Source organism: Aricia agestis, chromosome 20 (assembly GCF_905147365.1).
Source record: "Aricia agestis chromosome 20, ilAriAges1.1, whole genome shotgun sequence".
NCBI lineage: Eukaryota > Metazoa > Arthropoda > Insecta > Lepidoptera > Lycaenidae > Aricia > Aricia agestis.
In genome coordinates this window covers 4,805,576-4,831,160 of record NC_056425.1, presented here as the reverse complement: position 1 = coordinate 4,831,160, position 25,585 = coordinate 4,805,576, and the positions used below count along the sequence as shown (strand labels likewise).

The window sequence follows — 25,585 nt, the reverse complement described above, 5'->3', positions numbered from 1 at the left end:
TATAACCACTAAGAATGAGGTTTTTCAATATAACCCCCTAAGGGGTGAAAAAGGGGATCAACGGTTGCATGCAATGGGATTACTGAAATGTTTTCGCGCTAGAGGCAGCACAAGCATAGACAGTAAACTATTTTTTTTAAATAAAATAAGGGGGCAAACGAGCAAACGGGTCACCTGATGGAAAGCAACTTCCGTCGCCCATATAGACACTCGTAGCATCAGAAGAGCTGACACAGCCCAAGCGCTGTTTCACGCCGGTTTTCTGTGAGCCCGTGGTATTTCTCCGGTCGAGGCGGCCCATTCGTGCCGAAGCATGGCTCACCCACGTCCAACGTAATTTATATAACGTAATAGTTTTGTTCGAGGTGTGGCAACGTTTCTGTCAATATTCTGATATGACGTGTATGGCATGTCGTATTTTGGTCGGATTATCCATACTAATATTATAAATGCGAAAGTGTGTCTGTCTGTCTGTCTGTCTGTCTGTCTGTTACCTCTTCACGCTCAAACCGCTCAGCCGATTTTGCTGAAATTTGGCATGGAGACACTTTGAGTCCCGGGAAAGGACATAGGATACTTTTTATCTCGGAAAAATGTACAGTTCCCGCGCGATAAACGAATTTTGGCGCAACAGAGTCGCGGGCATCATCTTGTTTACTATATGTGCCAGAGACCTCTTCGTAATATTCCATATTAACACGTACACGAGTAAAACAGCGGGGTATATTCGTTATATTCCGTATTAACACGAGTAAAACAGCGGGGTAAGGTAAGTTTATAATACTGCTATTTTGTTTAAAACTCATTAATTATCCTAAAACGTGATCAAAATAAGGAAGTCCACAACAAAATGGTGGCTTGGCGACAGATCTGCAGCTTGTGGTCGTATCGTTATCACTATGACGCACATTCCACTTTCCCCCACTGATCCAACGTTATATTGAATTGCTAGTAGATAGTAGTGTTTTTAACAGATTATATTATAGAGTACTCAGGTACTTACCTCCATAGATCCTTACGTCCATAGATATAAAAAAAAAATAGAGAAATTTATGCGTAAGGGCCGGGACACAAAAACACGATACGCTGTCGTTTCACGATGCGACGTCTTGTCGGGGGAATCTACGACGCGCGTCGTAAAAAAACTACGACACGACATCGTACGTCGTCGCGTCGTAGAAACTCATCATTGAATTTCTACGTGAGTTTCTACGACGACGTGACGCGCGCTTCGTTCCGGAGTCTCCCCCGAAACCTTCGGTAAAGCCATATTGTGATTAAATAGATGACCAGTCTTATGTCCCACTATCGGTTATTACCACTTCCTATTAACAATAATAATTATTATAATCTATATAATAATTATATCAGCTATATCTTTGGAAAACACATAGGAAGACAACACTTTAAAGAACAAGTAGTATTACTGTGCTCAGATTATGATGTCACCTATCTTATCGGATTAGAGTTTTTACGTCAACCTACGTAACAGACTACTGCTTGTATCTAGCGAGCGTAGTTCAAAACATATTCTACCTCTGAGTTTGCCGGTGGCCGGTTTCGGTAAGGCCAGTTACGCAAGAGTAATTTATAGTGCCCAAGTGTGTACGCAGTATACAAGAGCAATCTCTTTTCGTTTACTCTCATCATCATCATCATCTAGTGCCCTCTTCATAACGAAGTTCGGCGGGCAGCTGGTTGAATTTCTTCTGGTCTTGGGCTCATTTCTTTTGTGGGTGCCTACATCTGGTCCAATCCTTTATGTCATCTATCCATTTTCTTCTTGGTCTACCAGGTGATCTCTTCCCCGGAAATCTACCCTCTATAATCAACCGTATAAATTCATATTGAGATCCTCTTTGTAGGTGACCAAAAAAAGTGACCTTTCTTTGGATGCAGATAGAGATGTTCATTAGTTGGCGTTCACAATCCGCTTTTTTTAAAACTTCTTTATTCGATACAAATTGTGACCAAGAGATTTTTAACATTTTACGTTGTGTCCACATACGACTCTCATAACCCAGTGATTCAGATGAAAGACATGACTGGCGAGAGATCATGCGCAGGACCGACTTTTTGCCCATCCGACGCATCACGCATGGATCATATCATAATATTATAAACCCAAATTTTACAGCACTGAGAGGGCTGATAATAATGAACTATTGCAAAGAAATCTCGATCATGTCAGCTTCCCAACAAAAAATTATATTAAATTCGGTCCACCTGTTTGGATGCGATGCCACGGACAGACACAAACACGCAGACAAGTCAAAGTTATAACACTTTTCTTTGTGGTCGGTACTCAAAAAGTGGCTGAACAGATTAGGACGAAAGATCATTGTATACTAGTCAGGGTTCCCTAGAACATTTTTTTATTACTATCAAGCAATTTTTTGTGAGTAGAAAGATATTCATAAGACGAACAACATTTTTATCTGCGAAAAGTCTCGAAAGTGGTAGCTAACAGAGATAGAAAGGATTTCATACTTTGATTTGATGGTCCTAAAATATGGATTGTTCTATTTATATTAGTTGTTCTATTTGTAGGACAATGTTACTCTTAAATTATATAACTAATAACCTATCAATATACAAAAAATCTGCTGGTTAGGGTTCCGTTTTAGGGTTCCGTAGTCAACCAAGTTTTGTTGATTTGTTCTAGGGAACCCTGACTATACCTAACTAAAACATCGTCTTTCGTCCAAACAGTTACCAATAACTACCATAGCTTCTATTGAAAGTCGACGCAAAATATTCTAAGTTACAACATCTATTAAATATTAATAATAATAGCTCTCACACCGGTTTCGGTGACGGTGGCCGGTTTCACTGAAACCAGGCCAGCTACGCAGGAGTAATTTTATAGTGCCCAAGTGTGAGCGCAGTACAAAAGAGCACTCTCTATTCCTTTACTCTCATAACCCAGTGGGACGGAAGACCGACACGACTGGCGAAAGTTCATGCGCAGGACCGACTTTTTCAGACAATCAGGTGATCAGCCTGCATTGTCCTAACCAAACTTGGAAATAACATGTTTCCAACGCGGGAATCGAACCAACGACCTCCGAGTCAAGAGCCGCGCTCTATACCATTAGACCACGGAGGCGTTATTAAAGTAAGTAAGATAAGTACACTTTGGCTTTACGAGCAGCAAGGTAACTTATAAAGTCTTAATACATCATAATTGACTTTTTATGAGAATGCTTAACACCTACCAGCGCCTTGGGTTATGAATCGTTAATTATTATTAAATTCCTCATTATGTTTATATTACGGTTATAACCAAATACTCGAAAGCTGTGACTGGAATTGCTTTATATCAGGAGATCCGATGGTCGTTTGCCCCCTTATTTCATAAAAATGTAATTTATTCATACTTTTTGTATGACGTTACAAGACATTCCAAGCATGCCCGATGATATTATCGGTCCTACAAAAAGTATGACGTGGGCAGGCATAGTCAAAATAATGCTATTAAACAATAAATTAAAAATGTCAAAGTCGACCCCATATAATTTTTTATGAGTCCCTTAATATTTTTCTTTCTAATGTTGACTCCACATTAATTAACGCTTGATCTAATTAGTTTTATCGTTATTTTCCTTCGTAATTAAAATGCCTGTAATAAAAAAATAAGTCTATACTCAATTCAATTCAATTCAATTCAATTCGTTTATTTGCTATAAAAGTGGTGAATACAGTAGGTGGTAATGATTATTTTCTTAAGATCTAACACTTTTAGCTATGTATAAAATAGCATGCAAATATATATTTAAATTATAATCATGTACAAAAATATGTTTTACACTAAAAATATTCAAATCAATTTTATACATAAGTTATCAATCATCATTAATAATAGTAATAATTAAACATATTATCATAAAGTTATAATATAAGTAATTATAATCATACAAAATATATTTTACGCTAACAATACCTATTCAAATCAATTTTTACATACTTAGTAATAATTAAACATGTCATGAGAGTAATGAGAAATCTATATATTTATGTCAAGAAATTAAATAAAGTAAAAATGTCAATTAATTTAAAAACTATTGTCATAAAATAAAATAAGATAATGTCAACTGTTTAAGAATTCCTTTACATCATAATAAGATTCATTTATTAGCATTCTTTTTAGTAGTCTAATAGACTGTTTTTTAGACAAGTGTTTTATGTGATCTGGTATTTTGTTATAAATCTTTACACACATTGTATATGCATTATTTAGAAAAAGAGTTGTTTTTGGTTTTTTATTTATAATTAATCTATTTGAATTTCTAAAATATTTAGTTGGGTTTGTGTCAATCAATTGTGTAAAAATGTCCTTATTGTGTGTAACGAATTTAAATATTTCTAAAATGTACATGCTAGGTAGAGTCAATATGTTGAATTTTTTAAAGAAAGGCTTACATGACTCATACGGTGGAATCTTAGCTATAGCACGAATACATTTCTTTTGCACAATGAATGCTTTGTCTATATGCGTTGAGTTTCCCCAGACAACTAGACCATATCGCAGGACTGAGGACACGTAGCCGTGATAGGCTGTAATTGAGGTTTGGATACTAACTGTCCATGCTAACCTGCGCAAGACAAAAACAAATTTGTTCAGTTTTGAACAAACTTTATCTATGTGTGCATGCCAATTACAGTGTTTGTCAATTTGTACGCCTAAAAACAAGTTTTCCTCAACTTCCTCTATTTTTTCATTATTGTGTGTTAATTTTAAGTCAACGGGTTTTTTGTTATAAGTTCTAAATTGTATATACCTAGTTTTATTAACATTAATTTTAAGGTTATTACATGTCAGCCATTCAATTAAATATCTAAGTGTCAAGTTTATGTCATTTTCGATTTTATTCACGTCCGATTTATTATATGTAAATATTATAGATATGTCATCAGCAAATAATGTAAATTTATAATTATTCATGATTATTGGATTATTAATTTCAATGGGAATGTCATTTATGTAAAACAAGAATAGCTGAGGACCTAGTATAGAGCCTTGTGGAACTCCATATTCATTAAGTAAGACTGCAGATTCAGTATTGACTAATTCATTATCTCCGTTAATGTTTTCTATTATTGTGTATTGCGTTCTATTTTCAAGGAAGGCCTTAATCCAATTTAAAGCTGGTCCCCTTATTCCCATTTTGCTTAATTTCTTCAGTAGTAATTTATGTGAAACAAAATCAAAAGCTTTAGTCATGTCAATGAAAACAGTTATGCAGTGGTTCTTTTCATCAATGCAGTTTACAATTTGGTTAGTAACGTTGAAACATGCTTGTTGAGTTGATTTGTTCTTTTGAAAGCCAAATTGTTCATGTTTCAAGATATTAAATTTATTTATGAATGAAGTTAGTCTTTTATGCATTGCTTTTTCAAATATTTTTGATAGAATTGGAACTAGCGCAATTGGCCTATAATTACTTAATTGCTTTCTGTCACCTTTTTTGAATATTGGTTTTATTATTGAAACTTTTAACTTGTCTGGAAAACAACCTTCTACGAAAGACTTGTTTATCAGTTCAGTTAAGATGGGGGCAACTATATATTTACATTCTTTGATTACCTTTGTGGAAATTTCATCATAACCAACTGTATTCGTATTTTTTAAGGAATTAATAATGTTTATTGTTTCGTCACAGGTGCAAGGTACTCTATAACTAGTTTCTACATTATTACCATCAGTATGTCCTAGTCCCTCGGGCATCCCTGAGATCATATCAAAGGGTTTTCGTGGTTACCACTGTTGATCCTGGCGACACAGGAGTTGCAGTGGTGGGAATGTGTGGTGGGCCATTGCCCATTTGCCCGTTTAAAAAAATACCCGTTTTTTCGTCACGACGGTATGCTTCACTCAGTATTAAAAGCGTCTTATTTTAAGTGGTGTTTAATCATTAGCTACCTACACGTTTTGTCATGACAATGTCTTATAATTCGATGGAGCCGGCTGCACGCACGAAAAAACATGAATCATGCGGCGTTACTTCGCTCTGAGGCGTTCCATTTAAGGCTTGAAGTGCAAGCTCGGAAACCTGGTTAATCTTCGCGAACCTATTCGTAAGAAACGCCATACATTTCCAAAAGAGCAATGTCATTTAGATTCCGCTCGTCAGAGCGGAATCTCAAAACCAGGAATAATATCAGGAATAAATAATATTTTTCCTGGTTTTGTTCTAAGCACAAAATGAAACTGCTTCTGCTCAAAATACTGGTTATAACCGTTCACGATTATTGCTCGCCCCGCCCACTCACACACACACCATGACCCTCGCCTATTTACCACACTTTACCACAAAATCAAAAGCAAAACAAACAAGATATTATGACAAGTAAATGGGGAATGGAATGAACAAAAAAGGAATGCACAAAAAAGATACACAAGGTATCGCCGTACTAGTCACTTTCCGTGAGGAAATGACCAGGTTAATTTCAGAAGCAATACCGCTCGCAACTCAGTTTCGCTCCGAGCGACACTTATCCAAAAAAAATTGGTTACAGAGCGTTTCAACCTGGTTAAAAAAATACCGGTTCCGAGCCCTGCCGACTTTAGAGACAACCGATTTTTTTGCTACTATCACCGATTTTATCAAAATTAAAACACAATTAATGTTAACCTCGTTATCGACACATCTTAGATGTAAGTAAACGATAAAATTACTATCATTATTTAATTAGTTTTTTATCAAATAATACCCGAATAAATACTAAACTTGTTTTTTAATTTATTTTACTTACTACTTTCTCTGCTTTATATTTCTATCTTAAAAGTATGACGTCATTGCGATAAAAAAATATTTTTAGTGTTACTTTCTACGAATAATAAAAACTATATTTAAATAATATTTTTAATCTATAAGGTGGTACAAGGTGGTAGGCACCAGTAGTATCAACGTTCAGAAAATATTAGAAAAAAATTATTCTGAATAAAAATTTTTCAGTTTGAGTTCGAGTAAGTAACTAAAATGTAAAGAAGGTAAAAATAACATATAAAAGTAAAAAGGAACTGCTCTAAATACTGTTTGTCTGTTATATTACTTATATAACAAACCAGTATTGTTCAGAGCAGGAATGTTGCGAATATCCGCATCCGCATCCGTAAATGCGGAGCATCCGCATAGATTTGGACATCCGCATCTGCATCCGCATCCGCATTAAATCAATACGGATTTTTATGCAGATGCGAATGTCATACGAGTTGCGACAAGAAAAAAAAGCGGCGGGGTCTGTGAATGGCGCGTGCCGTTTGCGCGTGACAAATGACCAATGAGAGCGAAAAAGCCGGCCAATTAATCGGCCACGCACAATAGAGGATTCCGTAGTACCGCCAGTTTTTGATAAGTTTTGTATCGTCAATGAATGTACAATAATTATAACATGTTTAACACTACTAACAACATGATCTTAGTTACATTCAAAGAAATTTGAACGAAAAATTCCTTTGTACTTCTCAATAACTTATGAAGTCTTCTTAGTCTTTAAATTTAGCATATTTCCTACTCCCGTGAATTTTTCCAAATATTTTTCAGAATCAACCGTTTAGCTAATAGCTGGTAGAAGGGGGAGACACTGGACACTAACGATTTCTTCCACTTTAAAACTTTGCATATTTGACAAATGGACCCCTAATCGGAAAATGATCTTGGAATACTCGTACTATTTTTATAACCCTAACCAACGACACCACATACGGTGAAGTGGACGCGAAATAAAAAGAATTATCCCCGCTTGATGTGTAAGGTTGGCCCCATAAATTTTTTTAAAGGTTTTATATACCACTAGATGATGCCCACAACTCTGTTGTGCCAAAATTTATTTATCGCGTAATAACCGTACATTTTTCCGGGATAAAAAGTATCGTATGTCTTTTCCCGGGACTCAAAGTATCTCCATGCCAAATTTACATATATAAAGAGGTAACAAACAGACAGACAGACACACTTTCGCATTTATAATATTATAGTATATATAGTATACTGTATAGTATATAGTAAGTATATTAATATGGATGGATTTTGTCAACATCGTTTATATGTATGTGCAGTCATGCCGAATTTCGGCTTTGTAGGCTATTCTCTGAGCAAAACCGCGGAGAAACAGACAGACAGACGGACAGATAGACCGAAAATATAAGGGTTCCTTGTTGATTACGGAACCCTGAAAACGGCGACAGGATCCGACGCGTTTATTGTGGTGCATCAATTGTCTTGTGTAAATTAATCACTACGTGTTTGTTTGTGCTTCATACTTAAAAAAAGTGTCATTATTACTATTTAATAATTTAATTATAATGCTTTATAACTTCGTGTGTTCGGTACTTACTAACAAAAAATTGGTAGAGGTTAATACAGGGAAATTAATGTAATTTTCATTTACAAATTATTATCTCTTTAATACAATAGTATTATTATAGTACAGGTTCCCTAGAACAATTTTTTTTATTACCATCAAGGTAATTTTTCGTAAGCAGCTTCATTTTGATAAAACGAACAACAATTTCCTCTGCGAAAGTGGTAGCTAAAAGAGATAAATAATTTAATTTTTCGATTTGATGGTCCTAAAATATGGATTGTTCTATTCAAAAAGCGTTTCAAAATGAAGCTACTGACGAAAAATTTGCTTGATATTATTCAAAAAATTTGTTCTAGGGAATCTGTACTATTATTTTGTAATACATTATTAAAAATAAAAAAGAATACTTTTTCATTTTATAAACTATATTTAAACAGTGTGTAACAAAAATAAGTGATAATACTTTAGGGTGTGTACGTGTTCCTTGTAGAGAGTTCACTGTGAAAGTAGCGGCTCTGAAAGACTAAACATTTTTTTCACTTTTGTATGGGCAATGGGCATGGGCCCGAGCGTTACGAGTTTCCCCATACAAAAGTGAAAAAAATTTTTGGTCTTTCAGCGCTGCTACTTTCACAGTGAACTCTCTACAAGGAACACGTACACACCCTAAAGTATTATCACTTATTTTTGTTACACCCTGTATAGGGTCCGCAATATCCGCATCCGCGGATGTGAACCTCTAAAAATCCGCATCCGCATTCGCATCCGCGGACGTGAAAAAATCGGGATCCGCAACATGGTTCTCATGGTTCATCTGGTTCAGAGACCCAAATTAAAACAAACCCTGGAAATGGCATATAGGACATATGCCATAAATTACATTCATTTATATCGTTTTATTTTCTAAGAACTCTATAGATATTCTACAATCAATATCAAACGTTGACGAAAGACTGATTATGAATAAATATACAAAATCGTCTCATTTATAACAACAAAACAAATTAGGTAATTTGATGTAATAAAATATAGCAGACATGGTTGTCGAAATGACGTCGCCAGTTGCCTATTATTAGGTATATGCTCGGCACCTTATCAGCGACCTCCAGTCTTGTTCGCACTATGTCATATAGCAAACGTATATTACGTTATATGACTTATGTATGTTATTTCATCTAGTGTTGATGTTGTCGCCGTACTGTCGTGGACTGGATTGGTCATGATAAAGTCGTGATACGCGTGTTAAAAATATAGTGGTTTAAAACGAAATTTTCATAGGAAAAAAACTAGTGAAGTATTGTTTTAAAGTGTAAAAAGTGTAGTTTAAAGTTAACGTGTGAATATCTTTGACAATGTCAAGGTTAAGTCTTAAGGTTAACCATGTGGATGACCTGAAACGAAAGTAGTGAAACTATAACGCATTTGAAGGATATAACAGTGCTAAGTTGTCAATGTTTCTCGGAAAGTAAAAAAATAGAGCCAAGTTTTTTCTAACAGTCAATGGTTCCTGGAAAGTTTTTAAGTCCCAGGTTAGGTGTCAGGTTAAATGACTAGAATGCTGACTTGTCAGTAAGCTACTGACTTCTCAGTAACCTGTCAACTTCTCAGTAAGTCGCCGAATTCCGAGTAACCTCCTAACAGGAGTGTGATGTCGACATTTCACGTTTTGACATCTAGATGGCTATGCGCAGTGAACAGTGATTAAAAGTGTATCTCTCTTGTTTTGGCTGGAGCAAATATAAAAAATGTAAAATGATGGAAGTGGATACTGATTCTGATGGTGAGTTTAAAATTATTATTTTATATTATTCTGATTTTAGTGTCGCACTGACTGCCGGCACCTACACACACACACACACACACAAATACACAAATGTAGTATGCCTGTGCAAAGAAAGTATGAAAAATCAGCGCGTTCCCCACCTCTATCTTGCAAAATTCCTAAAAAGATCTTCTTGTTAGCTGGGACACAAAATTATTATTGTCACCTTATATCTATCTTAAAAAGTTCTTCTTGTAAGCTGGGATACAAAATTGTTATTGTCATAAATAATGTATGAAAATAATTTCAGCGTAGACCGCTACGCGTTGTTCAAAAACACTAGAATAATTTCATACATCTCAAGCCATCAGCGGGGCTAAAATGGTCGCTATGGAGAATCATATTATGAATCATAATATGATTCTCATTCATAGTATGATCACAATTCATTTGCTGAATTGATTGAGAGGAATTGATAAATGTGACCATTTTAGCTGCGCTGACAAAGTTCGGCGTGAGCCTAAAATCAGCATAATAATATTATTATCATGTCGTTTATCTCTCGTTCCTAATATTTAAGAAAGAAATGGCATATTATTTTAAATATAGCTTTAACTAGGATTGGTGCAAGAGGGATTTTATGTCTAAATTGACATTTACTTTTATTCTCTTCCTTAATTTGTGAGATAGAGATATTTTAAACATTTAAACAGAATTGAACAGTAATGTGATCGAAAATTTAAAATAATTAATTGTGATTGAAAAATTCGTAAGGCAATATGAGAAAATCTATGCCTTTGGAGTACTATGAGTTTCATTGACTCTATGGTCACCACGAACCTAAAATACCATAGAGTATAGAGTGCTGCACAATAGTAACTAGTATATCACACGATTCCCATTAGTAAGAGCCTCTTAAATTGGGTGCTAATTTTTACACATGTTTGCGTACAAAAATGTACATAATGTTGTGGTACTTGGCTCACACATTGTACAATAGTGTTTATAGCAGAAGGTTTCAAGGAGGTTCTAATAACTAGAAACCCAACCTAATAGATTTTTAGTAGTACAATTTGTATTTAAAAAATTACAGCCAAATATATTTAAATCCTACTTTTTTTAAGTATATTATAGTCTGTCAAAAAAGTCAGGAAATTAAAAAGTGGCAACATCGTAGTGTTATCCCTTTCAAATCAATCTAAGAAAAGAGGGATGACTAGTTACGATGTTGCCACTTTTTAATTTCTTCACTTTTTTGACAGACTATAAAATGCGCGGTTTCGCAGGATTATTTTTGCCTACAAAATCCCCTGCACACGGAAATACTTGCCATTTCTAATATCACTATAAGACGTGGGTGTAAGGGCCGGGACACAAAAACACTATACGACGTCGTGTCGTACCACGACGCGGCGTCGTTTCACGATGCGACGTCGTGTCGTGGGAATCCACGACGAGCATCGTAAATAACTACGACGCGACATCGTGACGTGCCAAGATATACGGCACGACGTCGCGTCGTAGAAACTTACGTAGAAATTCATCGTGAGTTTCTACAAAAACGACGCCGCGTCTTGGTACGACACGACGTCGTATCGTGTTTTTGTGTCCTGGCCCTTACTGCCGCACGCAGACATACGCAAAAGACGGACAATAATAATAATAATAATAATAATAATATCTATGGACGCTTCATACCACGTCAGTCTGGCCCCGTGCTAAGTACCTGAAGAACTTGTGTTACAGGTACCAGACAACGGATATATATTTAATACTTTTTATACTATACATATATTTAAGATTTTTATTATATGATACACATATTTAATACACATCCATGACCCAAGAACTTTGAAAATCTTTTTGTTCCGTCGGCGGGATTCGAACCCGCGACCCCCGGCTTGAGCTACCAACGCGCTCACCACTGAGCCACAGAGGTCGTCAATGTATGGAGCTTATGTCATAATCTTCATTTAATTACTGGTAAGCTGTACTCGGCGAAACATGGCGGTAGCGGTCATTGACTCATTTTCAAAAACTTGTCATTTTCCATACAAAGCCGCGATTGACAACATATGACACTTCATTGTCAATCGCGGTTTATATGGAAAATGACAAGTATTTGACAGGGAGTCAATGACCGCTATCGCCATGTTTCGCCGAGTACAGTATAGCAATTAATATTCGCCTCTGAGTGCGATAGTTAAATAACAATGTTTTTATCAAGTTCTTGTCTCAGTGAGATTAATATTACAGATAATAATCAGCAAAATATGAAGCGCGTATATTATGTTATACAATATCTATATTTATATACGTTATCAGAGCTAATCCTCCCTATCTATGTACTAGATAATAGATTGCCTAGATACATAGGGTAACTCGTGTCTTAGTGTTTACTCATTGGCTCATACGTTGCTGTTATTAAAAAAATTATGAATAAATTAAGGAAATGATTAACCCAGTGAGTAGGGACATTTGCGAATAAGAAGCTGTATTTGCAAATATGAAATTACGTACCTATAACAATGTTTTAAACTGAACATATAAGGTAAAACATCCATTGATGTGTACTTTAAGGCTGCGTTTCCACCAGAGATGTGTTGCGAGAAAATTACATTTAAGATCCAATAGCATCGCCGCGCTGAGCGATGTCATGGCAAGCTCATGTCAATGAAGCGATTCTATTGGTTCTCAAAAACACATCCCTCGCAACACATCTATGGTGGAAACGCTGCCTAAGGCTAGCCGCACACACACTTTTTCCGTTTTCGATTTCCCAATGTGGAATTTTGATTTGGAATTCTGTGAGACTATTCTCAAATAATAGTTCACCCATAAGGCAAAAAACAAAATAAGACCAGTCAAAGGGGTATGGAAAGGAGTTTGATGAAGATAAGCAAATTACAAAAAATACCTCACAAAGTCATACGAGAAAAGACTGAAATTACTGATGCCGTCAAGCACGCCCAAAAATTAAAATGGCAATGGGCAGGTCATGTAGCCAGAATGACCGATGACAGATGGACCATACGGACAACTGTTTGGCCAGGACCAGCAGGCTACAGGAAAAGAGGCAGACCACAAGCAAGATGGGCGGACGACATCACGAACGTAGCCGGACCGGATTGGGTAGAAGTAGCGGGCGATAGAAATGTGTGGAAATCTCTGGAGGAGGCCTTCACCTGAGAGGGGAGGGGTTCTTGCTTACACACTATGACTAAATTTTATAATAAAAATGTATCAAATTACCTACATGACATAATAAATCTATCCAATAATAATAATTTGACTTGACTAATGTCATAACTTAATAATTTGACTTGACTAATGTCATAACTTAGGTTTAATTTTAACACTATGATTTATATTTCAATTAAAATAATTTGATATGACTATTTTTATGACTTGTTTAATTTTGTTATTATTGTTTAATGATTTAATTATTATAATTTGACATAACTATTGTTATGAGTTGCTTAATTTTGTAATCATTATTTAAACTCAATTGATTTAATTATTCTAATTAGAATGTGATTTGATCGAGCAAATTGTAATTGACATATCTTCGGATAAAAATCCCTAATTAAATATAGATAAAAAAAAAGAAATAAAAGGCTTTTTTTTTATTCTCAAATCGCGGAATTCTGTCTGTAGCGGTCATTTATTCCCTGTCAAAAAACTTGATATTTTCTATACAAACCGCGATTGACAATGAAGTGATAGATGTTTCTAGTCTAAGGGTGTTATCGTATTTTGCATACACGATGTGAACACAGTATGAATTATATCACTTCAAACTCACTAATAGAAATATTATCATATGAAGAGGTAACCAAGACGTTTTCTGATGAAACTATAGGTAATAGTATGTTTCTTTACAAGAATTCAATTTTATTCTTAAGTTAACAGAATGCAGTGCGATTCCTTTTCACATAGCTCCTAGACTAGAAAGGTCAATGACCGCTGGTGCCACCTTAAATTCTCCTGACTATACCAAGTATTCGTCTCGTTTGGGAAAAAAGCGAACATGTGCGTCAGATAATATTATATTTTCTACTGCTGCCATGCATTCGGATTTCCAAATACGGATATCGAATTCGATTTTGCTGGGTATTGAGATAATTATACACTTTCCTTGCACTTTTTCCACTTTATTTTAATATATTTATTACAAAATTGTTAAATACACGACCGCTTTCAAAAAAATCATCATCAGGTGTACTGCAGGTAATTTTACAGGGTATAGAAATAGTTTGAGCTACGTGAAAGGACATAGGATACTTTTTATTCCGGAAAATGTACGGTTCCCGCGCGATAATCGTAAAGTCTTGGCGTTACAAAGTTGTAGGCGTTATCTTCAAGGTTACACAAAATATCTTAAGTTGATTTTTATAAACAGTTTTTGTTTCTCCATAGTAAAACTATATCCAAATTTTTTATCACATTGTATGTGCACATCAGTACATAAAGCGATACTACCATAATACGTTATCTAACTCAAATACAGCCTATTGATTTTTGCTGTGGTAGATGTGGAACCGATAATAATATAATAGTCACCCGCATGACGCATCATCGTATAATATTTCATTTTGTAAAAAGTAACAGTAAAAATAAAAGTTCCTACTAAAGAGAAACTATATTTTTAGGTTGATAGATATGGATACTAACACATACCACATAACATATTAAATCGATTGCAAACTTGTAGTGCTTTGTTACAGACTGTAAAAGCGATTGCAAAGGGGTGTGAAGATTTTGGCCGACCTACTATCCGCTAAAATGGATAGCTAACATCAATGATACAAACAAAAAATAATCTTGGACAAAACCACGTAAAGTGTCACATTTCGAAGATATGAGCTGCCAAAGTTTTACCAATTTAAGATATTTCAACTTTAACAGCTCAAATGTGACATCTTACTTGGTTTTGTCCAAGATTACTTTTTGTTTGTATTGATGTTAGCTATCCATTTTTGAAAAAGGTATTCGTGAACGCGGAAAAACACAATGGCGGACAGTAGGTAGGCCAGGCTCCATATAAAAATCTTCATACCCCTTTTCTACCTATCACAAACCAAGCGGAGCTTTAAGGTCTTTAGTATCAAATGTCATGTCAAACAGGTGCCGTATGTCACGAAATTAAAAACTCTCTTTGCTCATAAATCATAACACGCCGTGCATATTGGAGAAGTTAATCATTATGGTTTTCCGTTATGACAGGCGGCACATTATCGAGAATGCCGACCGCGAATACTTGTATCGCGATATTGGTATTTCTGGAACTCCAACTTTTAGAGGAATTTTAACCGTACAGTTGGTAATGTCGCAAAACTTAACATTAAGGACGCTCCCCCCACGGCGATGCCGTAATTTACCGTTTGTAGAGCCTTACTGACTGATTATTTGAAAGCAAAATTGTAATGAAAAATACAGCAATAATCTTCGGTATATGAACGTTCCTTTCATAGTTATTAATTTCCTATTTTTGTTTATTATACTCATTAAATCAGCATCCAAAGTAATACCAATTTATTTAAATTCAAGCATACATTCAGCATCTCCCTAGTATTTACAAATTACGTTTATTTGAAACACACGCTAATAGATAGACAATTTCAGTAACTAAATATTTGCCGTTTGATTTTTTTTGGTCAATTTTGAACTATGATAAGTAAAAAAATAGGTTTTTGGTGCGATCTCGGCAACACGGCAAATGTATGGTCAAGGTCGTTTGCTCAGGAGATGGCCTTAATGTCAAAATTTGTTTACAGATCGACAAGGCTTTAAATGAACGTGGCGAAAAAAGGAACTAACACCGCCATCATACGAAAACGCCATTTTTGACAGTTCTCCTTTTTCTCATCATATAAAGCCTTGTCGATCTATAAAATCGTGTTTTGGACTATGATGTTGACAACTTTTGAACAGGAAATATTCCATTGCGTTTTATATTATTTGTTTGGAGACATTTTGACATATTAGTACGGGAGCCCTAGAACACAATTTTTTTTATTACTATAAAGTATTAAATAATTAACGTTTTAACTTTTAAGCGTAAGAGGTAAGACACAGAAACGTACTGTCGAAGATAAGATATTTTTGAGAAAATACTAAAAAAATTAAAACGTCTACGTCAATTTCAGACCTAAGGGCCACCGCACACCAGAGAGACGACTGTTTTAAGACAGACTATCTCATAATAAAAAGTACTAGATGCGCACATTTGACACAAGACGTCTCATAGACAAAGTTGTCTAATGCGTACAAGAAGTAAGAACTGCCCGGCGACAAGTCGGACTAGTAACGACTTGTCTTCCCTTTGAAGTGTATGCGAGCGCGCACATCAACGACAAAACTGTCTAGCAGTGTACCTAGTCTGATCCGAACCACATCCGAGTATGCGTTGCGTCGTCGTAGTCAAAACAGGCCATTTAGCCGAAACTTCTTCGTTTTTGCTTCGTTATAGAATCGCCGATCAAAATGTATGGAATTGACATTAGACGAGTCGAACGTCAACGTCATATTAACGAACGCTTATGTCAATTTCATACATTTTCATCGGAGATTCTATAACGAAGCGAAAACGAAAAGATTTTGGCTCACCCCCCAGTTTCTTCTTGGTATGCGCCACGTGGACCGTGGTAGACACAACTGTTTCTCTTTAATCGTAAAGCTGACTCGTCTATGTGAGACAAGATTGTCTAAAAACTGTCGTGTCTCCAATGTGCGGTCGCACTTAGTGTCTAAACACTTCAGGCCGAAGTCACGCGGCGTAAATTCCGCATGGTTACGTCCGCAATGTCAAACGCATACAAAATACGGACGGAACGCGACGGAATAGTGTCATCGGTAATTTAAAATATATTGCGGGCGTAATCATGCGGAATTTACGCCGCGTAACTTCGGTCTAGTGTGTTTAGAGTTTTAGACACTAAAATGCCAAAACGGTCCTAAAATCCCTAGAAAGGGCCTTTCAATATATTGTTTTCCTTGACATGACATGTCTAACGTCATGAAGGAATCAAACTATAATGATTAATGACATAATGACGCAACAATAACAAAATGTCTTTGACGTGACTGCCGCTATTTTATATGTTACCTAACCGTTTTATCATAACGACAGTGACATATAGCAGATTCCTTTTTTATGTCAGCACTATGATACATTCGGAATTGAACCTTAAGACTGTTGCTTAAGGATCAAATCACATTATGCGGGAGGGTATTTGTTTTGAGCCACTATATCCTCTTGAGCCTTATGTTGTATCTCTCTGTATATCTGTTCTGTAATAGAGTTTGAGGACTCATATACTTTGCAGATGGCAACATATTATATTTTGTGATATAATACAAAATAGAGCTCTTTTGCCATATTTTATCTAAGCCTTTTTAAAATTTTAATGACATACTAGCTTAAATCTTATATAATATAAAAAACTCGTGTCAGGATGTTTGTTGTTAAACTCCTCCAAAATAAATGGAGTCAGGACCGATTTTGTTGAAATTTGATGTGCTTATTGAATAGGTCTGATGATCTGCCAACTCTTAACCGACATTCATCTAGTAGGGTATAATATGTTCGTCTGTACCTACTCTGTATATATATTTGGAAGTTCAATTGAAATCTTCCTTTGAAGTTACAAGCATTTTTCCATCTGAGTGTAAATGCCAAAACAACGTTGCCGGAGCAGTTAGTGGGATTATTTTCTCTTTCACCTAAATGGATGGTAACAAATATGATTTTATATATATTTTATTACATACACAAAGTAAATAACACTTTTAAGCTTTAACATTACCCAACGATATTATTATGGTAGTTAACTTTGAACGAAAAATATTAGTAACGATAAACAAGCATTACTTGTCTAATTTCACTTGTTACAAGGCAAGGCAATATTTTATGATTGAAATCATCATAATATTCTTTGGAGCACAAACAATGTTGAAAATTATACACTTAAAATTAATCTGACAATGCCTTGAAATAATAAACAGAAGAGAGACAAGATAATAATTTGAATACTGTTATTAAAAACAAAATCTTATCAACTGTAAGCATTGACAAGGGAATGTAATTTAGACACCGAGGGGCCTGTCCTTCCTTTCAAATGACTGCTCGTCAGTGTTTATGAAGCTACATCTTCAGATTCAATTTCAAACTCAAAGAGAATGGATGAAATTCCCAAATACAATTATATCGCAATTCGCAATGAACAAAAAAAAACCAAAATGTTATTGTAAAGAGGATTTAATGGTTAGAATTTGAAGAAAACAAGAGATATAAAATTGTTAATTATTTTAAGATTTTTTTTTTTTTTTTTTTTTTTTATTGAAAATTGGGGCCGTCTATAGACTGTTCGTCCATATCCTTTTTTTGTTATTTTATTATTTAGATTTTTCGCACCAAGGATAATTGAAATAATATTATGAATTTTAATTAATTGTGGTCCATCACGCCATGGACACTTTTTTTTTTTTTGTTTTTTTTTTTTTTTTTTTTTTTTTTTTAATATATATATGTGTATATGTATATTTAATAGAATAGAGTATAATATGTTATACATATAATAAATAAATATATACATTTATTGTTTTATAAATTGCATAATAATAATATTAATGTTTTGAACGGTGAGGTCCCAGTCGGTGTGGCGGCCAGTAGATCCGACATTTTCCGATTTCCTTAGATTTTATGCTGCTCCACCCTTTGCCTTTAGATGTTGTGACATTGGCTTGGTGGAGAGGGGTCACTCAAGCTGGGTGGAGTTTCTAGGTTGTTAAAAAGACATCGTTCTGTGTCGAATCTACCCGCCATGTGGCTTAGGACTTTATCGTTCCTGTCTTTTATAGCCATTTTTATATTATAATCTCTTATGTGTTCGGTTGACACCTCCGTGGCTCTTTTTATGAAGCTTGCCACAGCGTCTCCATCAGTGTCAGTGTAATAGACACAGGTGTTAGTGTGCCGGGATATGGCTACAACTGCATGAGGAACGCTGTCATGGATTGCCAGCTTTCGGGACTTGGTCTGTATGATGATCACCGAGGGACTCGTTAATCCCTGAGCTTCATGGATTGTGAGGACGCGAGAGTCCGTTCCCGATCCATAGCCTGTATTAGTGAGGGCTGCTTTCTCCTCTTGTGTGTGGACAAGATACAGGGTATTTAGATTGGTTTTAGGTATTCTCGCTCCTGAATACTTCATTAGCTTTAGGGACCGCACTATTTCCTTCGATGAATAGATGTTATTATAGACCATGCTTAAGGCGTATGCCACATCCATAGGGCTCCTGTGTGTGCAAGACAACTCCTGGGTGATGCTGGTTACCAGGTTTGGACGAGTGTAATTAAGTTTAAAGAGGTTTTCACGCTCTATAAACGGGAGTTGGTTAATATCTCCAATGAGGATAACATCGTTTTAAGATTAGTCCACACCCGTTTTTCCATACAAAAGCTGTCCCCTGTTTCCTCCCTGGATAATGCCGGTAGAGTTATGATTTTATTTCCTGAATATCTATGGCCACTATTAGCATGTCCCTATGTTTTCTTTTTTTCATAATTTTATTATTAAAAAAGATAAAAACGTCCAAAAACCCAAAAAAATGGCAAGATTTTCCTCTGTGTTCAAACACCCAGAAAACAAAACTGGCTAAAATATACAAAAAAATTAAACCATAGGAACACAGCTCAAGCCTTGCTTTAATTCTTAATTAAAAAAAGTACTTAAATAAATAAATAAATAAATAAATAAACTTTATTCCCATTTTTAAAAACATAACACAACCATAATATTAAAACAAACATAAAGTAACAACACGGTAGAAAAAAAAAAAAACATATTATAAGGATAAAGGAAAATAAAAACATTAACAAAAGAATCTTAAAACTAAATAGGGTGTTTTTTCAATTTGTGGCAGTGCTGTGCCAAAAAAATGAGGAATAGGTGACCACTCAGGTTATGACAGTGACAACGCCGCTGTCCCTGGTCTTCCGTGATCCCTTGCCCCATCAATGGATTAAACAAAAAAAAAACAAAACAAAAGATGTTCCAAGTGCAAATTAACTCGCAAAACTCCGGTGGAAAAAATGAGGATTTGAATCATTAATATATACCTACATAATTATAGCATGTTTTGTGTTAATCTATACTTAATATTATAAAGCGGAAGAGTTTGTTAGTTTGTTTGAACGCGCTAATCTCAGGAACTACTGGTCCGATTTGAAAAATTCTTTCAGTGTTAGCTAGCCCATTTATCGAGGAAGGCTATAGGCTATATTTTATCACACTAAGACTAATAGCAGCGAAGAAATTGAAAAAAAATGTGGAAAAAACGGGGGAAATTATTTGAAAGGGCTTATCTCACGAACTACTGGGGCAATTTTTCTGTTATTTGGCACAGATAAGAAGTAGACCACGTGAAAGATTATAGGCTATTTTTTGTGGACTAATTTGTCTGTGTCTTAAAGTATCTAATTTACGCGGGCGAAGCTGCGCGGAACGTTATATTTCGCCGGAAAAATGTACGGTTACTGCACAATACAATTTTATGATTTGCGCGTAAACTATTCAATCTATTTTGATGGAATTTGGTATGGAGATACTTTGAGTCTCGGGAAAGGACAAGGAATACTAATTTTGTTCCGGAAAATGTACGGTTCCCGCACAATAAACTTTTATGATTATCGCCTAAACTATTCAATCTATTTTGATGAAATTCGGTATGGCAATATGGCAATACTTTCAGTCTCGGGAAGGGACAAGTGATACTTTTTATCCAGGAAAATATACGGTTCCCGCACAATAAACTTTTATGATTCTCGCCTAAACTATTTAATCTATTTTGATGAAATTTGGCATGGAGATTGGAGATAATTTGAATCTGGGACAATGAATGTTTTTTGTCCCGGAAAAATGTGTGGTTCCCACACAATATACTTTTCTGATTTGCGCGTAAACGACTCAATCGATGTACGGGAACAACAGCTATAAACTAAAGTCATAATATTATTTCAATTATCCTTGGTGCGAAAAATCTCAATAATAAAATAACAAAAAAAGGATATGGACGAACAGTCCATAGACGGCCTCAATTTTATAATAAAAAAATAAAAAAGTCCACGCGGACGAAGTCGCGGGCAACAGCTAGTAACAGAATAAATATGATAATAAAATTGTAATAAGTTAGTTTATTGTGAATATTATTTGTTAAGGTATTACAGACAAAATATATAGAATTATAATAGATAAAAAAAAGAAAGAGGAAATATTATATACGAGTACTACATAATATTATAGCCTAATTAATTATTTATTTGCTGTTCTAATAAGTAGTGCTTAAAATGTCGTTTAAAATTATCAATAAACTTTAAGGACCTCAGCGGTGGCAGAAGGTTATTCCACACTTTACTGGCAACATGTCTAAAGCTTCCTCTAAACGCAGCAGAGTGGTGAGGTTGATTGATTAGGAGGTAGCCCGAACCCCTGGTGGTCATAGACAGCTGACTGTCGCCAGCCCACTGCAATTTATTATATAGGTAGATGGGTGTTTTTAACCTAACGACTCTAAAGAGAAGCGTGGCAAAGTGAAGTTGCCGACGATGCTCCATGTTCAGCCATCTCTCTTTGTTTATATAGGGAGAAACATGCGTTCTAGGAGGGACAGTCAGACAAAACCTTGCACAAGCGTTCTGTACTTTTTGGATATTTTTTTTTTTTTTTGATCTAGATAGTAGGCACGGTCCGGTAACGGCGTCCGCGTAATTCAATTTTGACAGGACCAGAGATTCGCAGACGGTTATGCGTAACTTTTTGGGTAAAAAGGTTCTTATGTTATACAGTAATTTTAATCTGTAAAAGCAACTGCTTACCATTTTAACTGTGTGCTTTTCGAAACGTAAGTTTTCATCCATAATGATTCCCAATTTTTTTGCTTCACTGACTCTTTCTATTGCTTCACCTTTGATGTTAATTGAAAACTGAGTGTTACAAACTTTTTGTATTTGAACTTTAGAACCGAGCACCATGTATTTTGTTTTTGACGGGTTTCAGGTGAAATACAAAATTTTATTTTATTACGTAAAAATTTTGAAGAAATGTGGATTTTTCGCTTCCGGGCCCCAAAAATACGCTAAACTTTGGTAGCCCATAGCATCAAAACTATTGCGAAATGACGCGCGGGTGTTCTACTCTCGCATTCATAATATTAATGCCTATTCAAAATTGAAAAAAAAAAAAGAAATTTTCCGATTTTTCGCCTCCTCCGTACACTGTGACGTCTATATAATAATAATTAACTTTAAGGTATACCTCAAAATATAGAGCCTTCGAAAGCCCGTAAAATTGAATTACGCTAATTAATATTTTATTTTAAATTTGACGGCGCCCTCAATTAGAGCTGTTCGACGTCGAGGGCTCCGCCATTTTGGAATTTAGGGCTCCGCCGAAACGCTTGGTCGACGATATTCGACAGTACTTGAATTTGGTATAGGGAGCGTGTTATTTACGTTACAAGTAATATACTGTAGTTTATGAAATAATGTGACAGTAACTGCAGCCATATATGAGCGGTCAAATATAATGTGAGATCGTTTTACAGGATGTTATTTCGATGTCAATGATTTTAATTTGGAGCAGGCAATTTGGCACGCAAAATTAATTTTCAATTAGCACTCTAGGGCATTAGAATCATCAATTTTTAATTTGTCAAACATCACATCCAGATAATTAATTTTTTCTGTTTTTGGCAGCCCTAGTGAATTAGGACGAGCGTCCTCGAGGTGTTTGCTCAAATCATAAGAAGCTAATTAATTTATGGTCTCTGTGATATATAATGCGACTAATTACGTTTTTAAACCGAAACACATAAAACAGACACCGAAAAATATCTTTCACGAGTTTTCCGAATTGCTTTTGTACCTTTGAACGGAATGCCGACACTCACATAATATTATTACGAGCTATTTGACCGAGCTTCGCTCGATATTCGATAAAACACGAATAAAATGACATTTTCTAAAAATGATTTCTAGCTAGATCGATTTATCGCCCCCGAAACCCCTATAATAAATACTTATGGGGTTCCCAGACAAAAACACTTTTTGGAACGTATTTCCTTATTTTTTTTTTCAATTCTTCGTGCTCGAGTCCGACTCGCACTTGGCCGATTTTTTATGCCATCGTCACAATAGACATAATTACCAGTAGTTCGACTGCAAAGAAACGGACAGGTTTCAATATCTGTCAAATTCGTCGGGTTTCACTAGGATTATGAACGGAATGTGCCTCGCGCTGGCTGATATAATTTATTTTTAAATATTTAACATAAAGATTTCGAAATTGGATTCTGACAATTTTAATCGCATGTGCCAAAACATAAACAACAATACGACCAAAGAGGAACACGTCCATCGAATATGTCATAGTTTTAAATTCGTAGGTAACAATTTAACAACCCTAGCGACGATTTTCGTCATAATACGTCAAATTTAAAAATTTCAACATCAGTTCTAAGTCGGTATACTCTATCATTCTGTCTACTCTGCCATCGTGGGCAAACGTTGAGAGGCCACAGTAACAACTAACAAGATGGCAACCTCGAACGAAGAAACAAAAAAGACAAATTTATAGAACGAAGTTCCAAGAAGTACATTTGCTACAATATATTCTGGAATACAAAAAGCAGAACATTTCAACGAAACTCGCAAATACAATTCCGAGACGGGTTGCTTTTAAATTTTACACAATTTGTGTTATTTGATGCAATTTGTGACTTGGGTGGATCATATTTCTACAGCTGTACACTTGACATAATGTATTGAATATATTGAATGAATTGAAATATGAATATTTTAATATGGAATGAATATATTTTTTACTAAGAAAGTTCGATTGATGTAGAAATTGTACTTGTTTTTAATCCGGTCACATCAATAGTTTTGATACTATTTAGTCCCCTTGGGGGTAGGGTGACCAGATGTCAGATATTTTTCTGACATGTCAGGAATTTTTGACATATTATGTCAGGAATGCGGCCGGAAAAGGGAAATGTCAGGAATTTTCGGCAAATAATTCAAACAATAAAATTTTATACACTAAACTTTTATTAATTACAATAACAAAAAAGTTAAGGCACAAGTAGGTACTTTGGAGTTTCATAAATATTGTAACTTATAAATAATCGTAATTTTATTTTCACGATATAAACATCAACATTGAAAAATTAAAAATTAAGGAAATCAACAAATAAATAGCTCGTGTCAGGAATTTTGGCCCAAAATCAGAAATTTTGTCAGGACTTTTGAAATTTGTATCTGGTACCCTACTTGGGGGTGCAATTAAAAAAAACAATTCTTTCTTAGTAGATATGGCAACGTCACAAGTATGCGAAATTTCAGGATTAAGGATTGGGCTAGCCGCTAGTGCGCTGTTCAACTTAGACTGCCTATGACTTATGGGATAGCACTTTCAAATTCATAGAAACATAAGTTATGCGACTCACCTCGTGGCTTAGATCATAGCCTTAACCATCTTGTTGTTTCCTACAGTAAACTTAATTAGGTGTCTAATGATTCGTTACATCGTAACTCTCTGGCTCTGCGCCAGTAATGGGGCATTTACGCGATTCTACTTTCATAGCGTCGTTGTCGTAACGCAACAAAACGTTGGGACAACTACTACAGCGGGGCTAAAATGGTCGCTTTGGAGAATCATAATATGATTCATTTTTTTTAATCGCAAAATGCAAGTCTGCTTGCAATTCATGTCTAGTAATTCATACTAATTTGACATATTTTGTCAGTTTGACAGTTTTGACAATTCATTTGCTGAATCGATTGAGAGGAATTGCTAAATGTTACTATTTTAGCCCCGCAGGAGAGTGGTTACGCAGTGCGAACCAGCTCCCAACTCTCGACGTGCGAAGGCGCAAGGTATTAGGGTCAATTAACATTGTAATTTGCAACGTTTCGGGATACGGTCTCCTCCTCTTTAGCATGGATCTTAGCTCCCAAAAAGTGCACAACGCCGCAAAAGTTTTACTTTAACGCCTCTAGTCCACCGAGGCGACGCTGCGAACTGCGAAAACTCTGTGAAACCAATGCGAAACAGCAATAGAGCGAGATGCAATTAACGCACTGTCGTGTGGCGGATGAGACAGTAAATCGGTTCGCCGCTGTTTCGCAGTTCGTAGCATCGGTGGATAGAGGCGTAAAGGTGCGGTTTCTCAACGCGGTTGAGTTTCCGCTCTCATTTCGAAAACCTGTGTGAATCCACCAAGACGTGATACTCTGCGGGTCTGACTCACACTTTTAAATATAATCTTAATATTATCGATGATCGGTCGTGTTTTGATTTGCGCGAATGCTGTTTTTACTACAAATTGGAGTTTACGAGTAACAGCTGTAAGGTAACAGGTTCACATTTAGAACAGCGCACTTTGTTTGAATACAAACACATTATACCTTTTATTCTTCATTTCTGTCGGTCCGTTTGGAGTACAAAGG

General features: G+C 35.5%; 1 protein-coding gene and 1 long non-coding RNA gene across 3 annotated transcripts in view; both read left to right on the top strand.

Moving 5' to 3' along the window:
- Positions 1-25,585, top strand: part of LOC121737305 (high affinity cAMP-specific and IBMX-insensitive 3',5'-cyclic phosphodiesterase 8) — a 225,531-nt gene that overhangs the window by 66,941 nt on the left and 133,005 nt on the right. The gene's annotated exons all lie outside the window — the stretch shown is intronic.
- LOC121737322 lies at positions 11,633-25,278 on the top strand. Its single transcript, XR_006037126.1, has 3 exons — positions 11,633-11,643; positions 13,913-13,914; positions 25,145-25,278. It is a non-coding gene; the product is annotated as an uncharacterized LOC121737322 (long non-coding RNA).